Below are 10,433 nucleotides of genomic sequence, written 5' to 3' on the forward strand. Positions count from 1 at the left end.
GAGGTTTGGCTCGGTTCGCTCTTGGAGAGACCATTCTGGTAGAAGGATGGACTTATGCCCTGCAATCATGGTTCCTGCGACATGTTCCATCAAAGGCTAGTTCCTTCAGATTCAGCAACAAGCAGCCAAAGATGTCCATTTAGTGTCGGGCTTTGATCGAGAAACTGCATCAGGAGGAGATTGTTTGGGACTTCTTCGACAGAAAAGAATCGATCCCTTGTTACACTTTTGCTCGCAGCAAGCGCTACAGATTGCTTGGCATCTTCTTCTGCGTCGATTATCAGCCAGAAAGATGTCTCAGACAGTTTTCGCAGCGGCATGTTTGCGCCAACATTCATTTCCCGACGGGCAACATGCCAGAATTCAACCCGCAGTCGGATCAGTGGTATGGGGCATACCATGTCACCAAATATACATGGGATTCCTTCATTTCTCTATCTGTATTTCCTGGATCAAATGTATCTTCTGAATATCAAGAGTGGTGGCAAACTGTCTGCCCACCCTATCTTTGTCTTTGAATATTACTATCAATAAAAAATTACTTTTTGAGCCAAATTTTTTAGTTTGTTTTATAAATAATCATAATTCTGGTGACGACCTCATCTCGGGTAAATGGAACATTCCTCCTACTTCTCTTCAATATCTTTTATCATGGTTGACGACCTCGCTTAGGTAACAAGGCACATTTCTCCGTTATCATAAAAATGGTAACACAATTATCACAAGTCTTGTGATGACCCAATCTCGGGTAATGGATAATCTCTTGAAATTGTCTACCAAAGCCATTCATTCTTGCTTTTCTCAAAGAATTGTGATTTTCAAAAAGCTTCTTCCATACCCTAACCGTTCCCGTATTCTGCAGGAAAACTTTGGCATCTCAAGATGGTTCAGACTAGAGCTAGTAAGCAGACTGTTCAACAACACAGTGACAACGAGAAAGAAGAAATGAACTCTCCCATATTGTCCAGGGGACATGACTCAAGAGAAGAAAGTGATGTTGATCCTGCCATGTACCGGGTATTCTAGAAAATGATGTTGAAAATGATGGCTGAGCAGGCTAAGGCTGGTCCAAAGAAAGCAGCAACTAAAAACAAAATTAAAAAGAAGCCCATGAAAAAGCTTGTCAAGATCAGTAAACAGAAAATACAGCATGACATCACCTCTGAGGACTCGGAGTCAGCAGAAGAAGTTTTTGAAGAAGAAGAACAACTTATTTATATCCCAAAACATCTCCGACAGTCCAAGAAGTCAGTTGAAGAGCATGTGCCAGTAAGAAAACCCAAGTACGGAGCCCCCGCAGAGGATCTGATCCAAGCATTAACAAAGATAGTCAAGGATCTGCAAATCCGAGACAAGGGAAAGAGATCATACACCAGGTAGGACTTTTACCTTGGATTGGAAGGGGATGACAATCTGGAGAACCTCCCTCAGAAAATCATTAAGTTTGATGGAACAGGCGATCCCAAGGCCCATCTGGCAATGTTTTTCGCAGAATGCGCCAGGTTCAGCAAATATAACCGTGCCCTCTTCCTCTGTTTCCCCCGCAGTTTGGAGGGGATAGCCGCCAAATGGTATGCTGAGCATGTCAATCCCATTGAATTGAGAGATTTTGACAAAGTTGTTAATATGTTTGTTGAGCATTTTCTGTTCAATACAAAAGCTTTGTCCACGCTCAATCATCTGTGCAACCTCAAGCAAGAGCCCAATGAAAAGGCCAGGGATTTCATTCACAAATGGAGGAGTATTTATAACAAAATGAGGAATCCCATTTCTGAGGAGCATGCCCTCCAAATCATTCTCAACAACTTCTCACAGCCTTTGAAAAACCTCACTTTTCCATACCCGTCCAAATCATTTATTGAGTTGACAGAACGAGCATAATGGCTCGAAATGGGAGTGGAAAATGGAATGTATGAAGGCGTCACTCTGGCCAAGAATGTCCAGGATCCGAAGAAGAAGGCACATTTCACTTATTCAGCCGACACTCCAGGCGACAATCAGGGCAGTAGCAGCAAAAACGACAATGGCAGTGGCACGAAGCCTGAGCAGAACAGAGGAAGAAAATGAAAGTTTTTCAAGAACAATGATAAACCTCTTTTAAGCGGTCCCCAACAAAAAAGGGATCTTTAGAAAAAGCCCAAACACATCAATTGGAGCAGGGATCGGAAATTTACTCCCTTAGACTAGCCTCTGGAAAAGGTCCTGGAATACCTGCTGTCCCACAGAATGGTAAAACTTCCCAAAGTTGCAGATCCGCCAGTGATCATGGGAAGATTCAAAGAACAGTATTGCAAATTCCACAGGGCAATGGGGCACGATACAGAGTATTGCTTCGTCCTGAAGCACTTGATCCAGGACTGTATTGACAAAAGCATCCTCATAGAAGATGAAGAGGAAGGAAAATAAAAATCCTATCAGCTCCAATTCCAAACCATTCCGCCACAACCATTTCAGAACACCCATTTCTTCCACAAAGCCATATATGTCCTTGCTCCAGTGAAGACATAAGTCTCCAGTATCAGGTAATGGTTCTGCATCAGGACCAACCCACATCCCAGAAGATGAACATCTTCTCATTTTTGAACCAAATGAATGCATCAGTTGAGAGCGGAAAAACTCAAGATTCCTCAAAAAGATTCCTAAAAATGGAAGCCTTCACCCAACATCTCCATCCTTGAATTAACTCATGATTCCCCCCAGCATCAAGAAGTCCTAGATGATTTGTTGAAAAAAATAAAGGTGAAGCCAGGCACTACGCCAGAAGATATGGCACAAATAGTGAATCAGGCGATGACTAATGCGCCTATCACCTTTTTCGATGAGGACTTACCAAAGCCTCATTCATTCCATAACAATGCACTATACATCGTGGTAAGAACCAGGGGCATGACTGTCCCGCATGTACTTGTTGATGGAGGCAGCAGCCTCAACGTTTGCCAAGAAATGACAGCGAAGGCCTTAGGATTGAAAGAAGAGGAATATGTGTCTGATCCTATTACCATCTATGACTTTGACAATCACGAGCAGACCGCCAAGGGCAAGATCTTTTTGGAAATCTTCATTAATTACTCAGTGCATACAGTTCTATATCATGTCGTCAATGTGCCACCCACCTACAATCTTCTGTTGGGACGAACATGGATCCACAATGCCAATGCCGTTCCATCAACCCTCCATCAGTGCATAAAATGGTCCAAGGGAGGAATAATTACCACCATTTTGGGAGAAGATCCCGAAGAAATGCTGTCACAGCCTATGATTCCCCATCCAACATTCACAGCGGACATTCCTAGCATCCGAGAGAGTGATGAAATCAACCTCAGCGAGAGTTTAGCAATGCTAAAGCTGAAAGATGTCCAAGAAGAAGAGAATATGGCAGTAGTAGTCCAATGGCAAGGACTATGTTTCTTCAAGTTAGGAGGATGTATCAACTACACCTCCTTCAAAGATCATCCTTTATTTCCCCAGTTTTCCAAAGCAAGAAAGGGGTTTGATCTGCTGATAAAACACGGGTATCAGTCATTCCGAGGCATGGAGAAAAATGAGGACAGCATAGTGAAGCCTATCATTCCCATTCAGCATGCAGATAGTTCAGGGTTGGGATTCGCCGACCAGACTTCCAGAAAGAAAACAATATTTGTCAGAGGAAACAAATGAGAAGATGATGCCTTAGTTTTCCTGCTTTCTTCTCTTGTTTTTTTGTTAATCTTGTAAGGACGACACAGTCCCATCTTTTTTTCAGAACTTGTAAATATCTTACTTCCAATCAATGAAAAGTTAATCTTCTCTTCATATTTGGGCGTCTATCATTTCTTTCTTATATTTTGTTTGTGCCATTATTCTTTACTTTACACAAAGAACTTGTTTTTGGCTTGTACTTTCTCTTAAAAACCTTTCTTACATTTTCGAGACCATAACTCCTGAATCGATGAAGAAATTCGTTATCAATCCTAAATATTCAAAATTGGCAAAGATTTCTAAGATAAAAATCAAAGTAGAGGTTAGCCAAGTGACAAAGCAGACTGAAGAGCTAGCAGAGTTTGATTCAACTATCCAAGAACTACCAGAATTTGCTCACATTCAGAAGCAGGATGAACCATCATCTTTGGTTCAAGATCCAACTGAGGATATCAACATTGGTTCGGAAGATGATCCGAAAATTCTCAAAATCGGTTCGGGTCTAAATACGGTTGAAAAAGTAAGACTCGTCCAATTTCTTAAGCAGCATCAAGAAGTATTTGCCTGGACTTATAAAGATATGCCAGGATTAGATCCCAAGCTGGTTGAGCATCGACTCAAATTGAAACCAGATTCCAGACCAATCAAGCAAAAACTGAGGAAATTAGACCCTCGAGTTGAGCAGCAAGTCAAGGAAAGACTTGAAGATTTGTTAAAAGCAGGCTTCATTCGAGCCATAGATTACCCCGATTGGTTGGCAAATATCATGGCAGTTCCTAAAAAGAAAGGAAAAGTTTGGATCTGCATTGATTTCAGGGATCTCAATAAGGCTACCCCGAAGGATGATTATCCACTTCCCAATATTATTCTTTTGATCGATGGCACGGCAGGTCACGCCATGTTTTCCTTTATGAATGAATATTCAGGCTATAATCAGATCAAGCTGACCGTTTATGATCAGTCAAAGAATTCATTTACTACACCATGGGGAACCTTTTGCTACACAGTAATGCCGTTTGGGCTCAAAAATGCCGGGGCAACCTATCAGAGGGCAATGACCGTTATTTTTCACGATCAGATGCATAAGAATATGGATGCATATGTGGATGACATTCTGGTCAAATCTAAAGAAGAAGAGGATCACCTTGATGCTCTTGGTCAAGTCTTTGAAAGACTCATTCTTTATAAGTTGAGACTTAATCCTCAGAAATGTGTTTTTGGAGTAGAATCCAGCAAACTGCTCGGTTTTATTATCAGCAAAAAAGGAATAGAGGTGGATCCAGCTAAAGCAAAAGCAATTATTGATATGCCGCCTCCAACTAATCTAAGGGAACTGCGAAGCCTTCAAGGGCGTATTCAGTCTATTCGCAGATTTATCTCCAATTTGACTATGAGCTGTGAACCTTTCAATCATTTGCTAAAAAAAGGAGTAAAATTTGAATGGGGATCGGAATGCCAACTCTCGTTTGAGCGCATCAAGAAGTATTTCCTTAATCCACCAGTTTTGAAGCCGCCAAAGTTGGGGAAGCCTCTGTTACTGTATATTTCCGTCAATCAGAATGCCTGTGGTGGATTCCTCGCACAGTACGAAGAGGGCAGTCTGATAGAGCACGCCATCTACTATGTGAGCAAAACCTTCATTGATTATGAAAAAAAGTATTCTCAGATGGAGAAAACTTGTCTAGCTCTAGTTTGGATGTGCCAGAAATTGAGACATTACTTATTGGCATCTAAAATCAAATTTCTATTAAAACTTAATCCTCTCAGATATATTCTTGAGCAACCATTTCTCACTGGACGAATTGCGAAGTGGCAGGTCCTCCTAATGCAATATGACTTGGAGTATGTCTCTCAAAAGTCAATTAAAGGCCAAGCGATTGCAGATCAGTTGGCAGATTTTCCTTTGACAGAAGAAATTAAAGCAGAGGATGATTTTCCTGATGAGCACATCTGGAATGTCCAACAACCCCCAATTTGGAACCTATTCTTTGATGGATCTAAAAATATGTCTGGCATAGGGATTGAAGTTTGATTAATCACTCCAAAAAAAGAAATGATCCCTTATTCTCTCAAGCTTGGTTTCCAATGCACTCATAATATGGCTGAGTATGAAGCTCTAATACAAGGTCTCAAAATTCTGCAAAGTTTCAACGTCAAGAGAGTGCATGCCTTTGGCGATTCATTACTTGTTGTCAGTCAAGTTAACACTGAATGACAGATGAAAGATTCAAAATTGATCCTGTATCAGAAAATCATCCTAGCTCTTGTGGACAGTTTCGAAGAATTTCAGCTCAATCACATCAGAAGAGAGCACAATCAGATAGCTGACAGCTTAGCCAGCTTGGGCTCCATTTTATCATTCAAAGGCAGCGAATCATGTCGTTCTTTCAAAGTTGGCAGACTTGAGCAACTCACTTTCATTTCAACCATGCAAGTAAACTAGGTCGATCAGAAGGAGAAGCTCTGGTATCAAAATATCAAAAATTTCATTGAGACTGGTGAATTTCCATTAAAATGCCAAAAAGAGAGCAACATGCAATTCAACGCATGTCTACCCGTTATTTCATTCTTGCCAATATTCTCTACCGTCGTGGGTTCAGTTCTGAGTATGCGAGATGCTTAAACAAAGAAGAAGCTATGGAAATTATCCAAGAGGCACATGAAGGGATTTGTGGTGGCCATGTTGGCTATCAAACTCTTGTCAAATAGATCGTCCGAGCAGGGTACTACTGGAATACCATGCAACAGGACTGTCATCGATTTGTGAAGAAGTGCGTCAAGTGCCAAATGCACACACCTTCCATTCATGCGTCGGCCACATATCTGCAATCAGTTGTTTCTCCTTGGCCATTTTTTATGTAGGCTTTCGATGTCGTAGGTCCAATTACTCCCTTTGCTTCCAATGGCCACAAATATTTTCTAGCTGCTACAGAGTATTTCACAAAATGAGTTGAAGCTATCACTCTATGGACAGTAGAAGGTCGTCATGTGGTTTCTTTCATTCACAAGAACATTCTTTGCTGCTTTGGCATACCACATGATATCGTTTCAGATAATGGAAGTCATTTCAAGAATAAGAGGATGCAAACCTTCTGTTCTAAATTCAAAATTTGCCATCATTTCTTAGCTCCCTACTATCCTCAAGGGAACGGCCAAGTAGAGGCTACCAATAAGATTCTGATCCGTATTTTGGAAAAGATCGTGAAAACAGGTCGAGATTGGCGTGAGAAAATTCATGATGCGCTTTGGGCATACCGAACCACTATTCAGACTCCAACCAATGCTACTCCTTCAGAACTTGTTTACGAAACTGAAGTGGTGTTACCTCTCCACGTCCAGAAACCCGCTCTTAAATTTGCTTTCCTTATAGAATTATCACTTGATCAATATCAGCAGCAGAGATTGGTGCAGCTAGATCTACTAGATGAAAAAAGGCTCAAGGCAGCGGAGCATGTTCAAGCTTATCGACAAAGGATAGCACGCCATTATGCCAAGTCTGTCATTGAGAGAAAATTTCGAGTTAACGATTTGGTGCTCAGATCAACAACTCATCTCAAACATCGACCATGGGGCAAGTGGTCACCCAATTGGGAAGACCCTTATGTGGTTAAGGAAGCACTTTATCGTAATTCATATCGTTTGATCAATGCAGATGGGATGGAAATGCCAGATCCTGTCAATGCTCTGCATCTGAAGAAGTTTTATACTTAAAATGTTCATTTCAGCCTTTTGTACTATCCAAAGAGTCATTTCAATGAAATAATGATCTTCTATCAATTCTCATGTTCTTCTTCATAATACTGGGGCATTTTTATTTTTGATCTATAATCATCTTCCTTCATCATATGCAGACAGGATTAGACAAAATTCTTTTCTCAAATTCTACTAATTTTCAAATAATCTTGTGATCTTTAATAATTTCATTCATATGGTTTATCTTCTCAATTTAATCAAGTTTTCATCAAGTTATTGTCAATGTTTGTCAAGTTTTAACAAATTTTTGTCAATTTTATTATTAAAGTTCATCCATCTTTATCTTTAAAAATACCCTTTCAGGATAAGAAATAAACCTGATGCCTCCTTTCAATGAGGTATTCTTTTTATTATTCCCCCGTTCAGGATAAGGGGATAAATCCTGAAAGCGGACCACATACAGTTAAATTATGATGATCCATTAATTTTCGCCAAGAATCTCTGATTTCTAAATCCCTTTTGAAAAACCGAGCTCGTCTCTAAAACCCAGTCCCCGTGCTGTTTATTTCTCAAACTTTTTCAATCATATATTGATCTCATTTGGAAAATCCAGTTCTCACACCGGTAACGTCCTAAATTCAACCTTCTGATCAAAAGTCCTTGACTTGAACTTTCCAAAATTTGATGTATTTTCAAAGGATCTAGCATCTCGCTGGTCATGTATTTCCGAAAGATCCAACACTCGTTGATCATGTATTTCTAAAGGATCCAGCTTTTGCTGGTCATGTATTTCCAAAAGATCCAGCAACTCGCTGGTCATGTATTTTCAAAAGATCCAACACTCATTGTTCATGTATTTCTAAAGGATCCAGCATCTCGCTGTTCATGTATTTCCAAAAGATCCAACCCTCGTTGGTCATATATTTTCAAAAGATCCAGCAGCTCGCTGGTCATGTATTTTCAAAAGATCCAACACTGGTTGGTCATGTATTTCAAAAAGATCCAACTTTTGCTGGTCATGTATTTCCAAAAGATCCAACACTCGTTGGTCATTTATTCCAAAAGATCCAGCTCCCGCTTGTCATGTATTCTAAAAGGACCCAGCTCTCGCTGGTCATATATTTCAAAAGTCCCAGCTCACAATCGTCGAGCTCCCAAATCAATCTATTCCACAAATCAAACCTTCAGGGTGCGATTTCTCCATTCTGTCATTTCCGAACCTTCGGGTTTTCAATCTTCTCAAATCTATCATTTCCAAACCTTCAAAACCTTTAAATCTCTCAAATTCATCAGTTCCTAACCTCTGGGTTGCAATATCTCCAAAATCTCATCATTTTCTCAACCCTCGGGTTATAATCTCTCAAAATTCAATTACTTTCAAGCCATCAGATTAAATCTTTCATTTCAAAATCTAGTTTTTCATAACTGGTCGGGATTTAAAATCCAGTGTTTTCACTGGTCGGGATTTTCAAAATCCAGTTTTTCATAACTGGTCGGGATTTAAAATCCAGTGTTTTCACTGGTCGGGATTTTCAAAATTCAGTTTCTCATAACTGGTCGGGATTTAAAATCCAGTGTTTTCACTGATCAGGATTTTCAAAATCCAGTTTCTCATAACTGGTCGGGATTTAAAATCCAGCATTTTCACTGGTCAGGATTTTCAAAATCCAGCTTCTTATAACTGGTCGGGATTTAAAATCCAGTGTTTTCACTGGTCGGGATTTTCAAAATCCAGTTCCTCATAACTGGTCGGGATTTAAAATCCAATGTTCTCACTAGTCGGGATTTTCAAATCCAGTTTCTTATAACTGGTCGAGATTTCCAAAATCTAATGTCTTTCATCAGTCAAGTTTTCCAAGGTCTGACTTTTACACCATTCCTCCAAAATTGCAACTAAAGGTCTCATCAAAATCTATATTGAGTGATTATTTCACAAAAGAATTCTGGAACATTATGCCAATTTGATAAAAACATTTGTTGATTCCAAAAATTTGACTACACAAAAGAATTATCTTAGATTACCTCTAGTATTCTTTCCAAAAAGGTGAAACTTTTTGCGAAAAAGGGATAAAATTCAAATCTTTTCCATGTTGATCAACCAAAAGGATGAAAGAAATATCCTCGATATGATTAAGTAAAAGAAATATTCGATGATATTGAAAAGTAAGAAGCTAATTGATATTGATCATGGCTATGACGCATGTTTAAAGACAGCTATCTGGCAATCAGGCAATAAATATATCTTGAGCTATAAAAAGAATCCACTCAATTCATGCCTTCTCAACTCTTTAAGCTGCAATCAAATATCTGCAAAAGGGATCTTTCAATTGTCGTTAAGATGAAGACAAATATGCGAGCTAGACCCCCAGGGCCAAAGAAGATCTGGATCATCTCCAAGATGAAGGAGTTTGTGACGGATCCTTCCAGGGAAAGTTCAGATCACCGTCGAGATGAAGGCGAGTGTGATGAACCTACTGACAAACCTTAAAAGATATTTGATTTCTGCTATCATCTAAAAACCTTTTGAGCCAATATCACCAATAGAATTCCTGAGATAAAAGAAGGATCAGAACATCTCCAAGATGAAGGAGTTTGTGACGTACCCTCCACCGAAAAAGAGAGAAAAGGTCAGGACACATCCAAATGAAGGATGATGTAAAAACCCGAGAAAGTTCAATGACTCAAAAAAGAGTGCAAAAAGATCATCATGGGAAAATACCCCAGATATCAAATTGCCAAAATTGCCAAAAGTCATCTTTTCTCATGCAAAATTCTTTTATCAATATCTCTTCACTAGTTTTTATGAAATTAAGAATATTTCTTCTTTTCTCATATCAGGGAAATGGATAGCTTCCTTGAAGAAAATCATCAGCGCTAAAATTTTGAATTTGACTCTTAAAACCGAGGAGTTAACCTCGACAGAGGAAATACTCTAGGTAAAAGATGAAATATCTTTTGCACATACGTGCACATTTTCCAGTATTGAGTCAACTACAATTTTATCTTACTGGCAAAATTTTCTAGCTATTCCAAGAATGAAATAAATATTCAATATCCATTTT

Source organism: Nuphar pumila, chromosome 10, assembly GCF_984573655.1.
Source record: "Nuphar pumila chromosome 10, dmNupPumi1.hap1.1, whole genome shotgun sequence".
In the NCBI taxonomy this organism is placed as follows: Eukaryota; Viridiplantae; Streptophyta; class Magnoliopsida; order Nymphaeales; family Nymphaeaceae; genus Nuphar; species Nuphar pumila.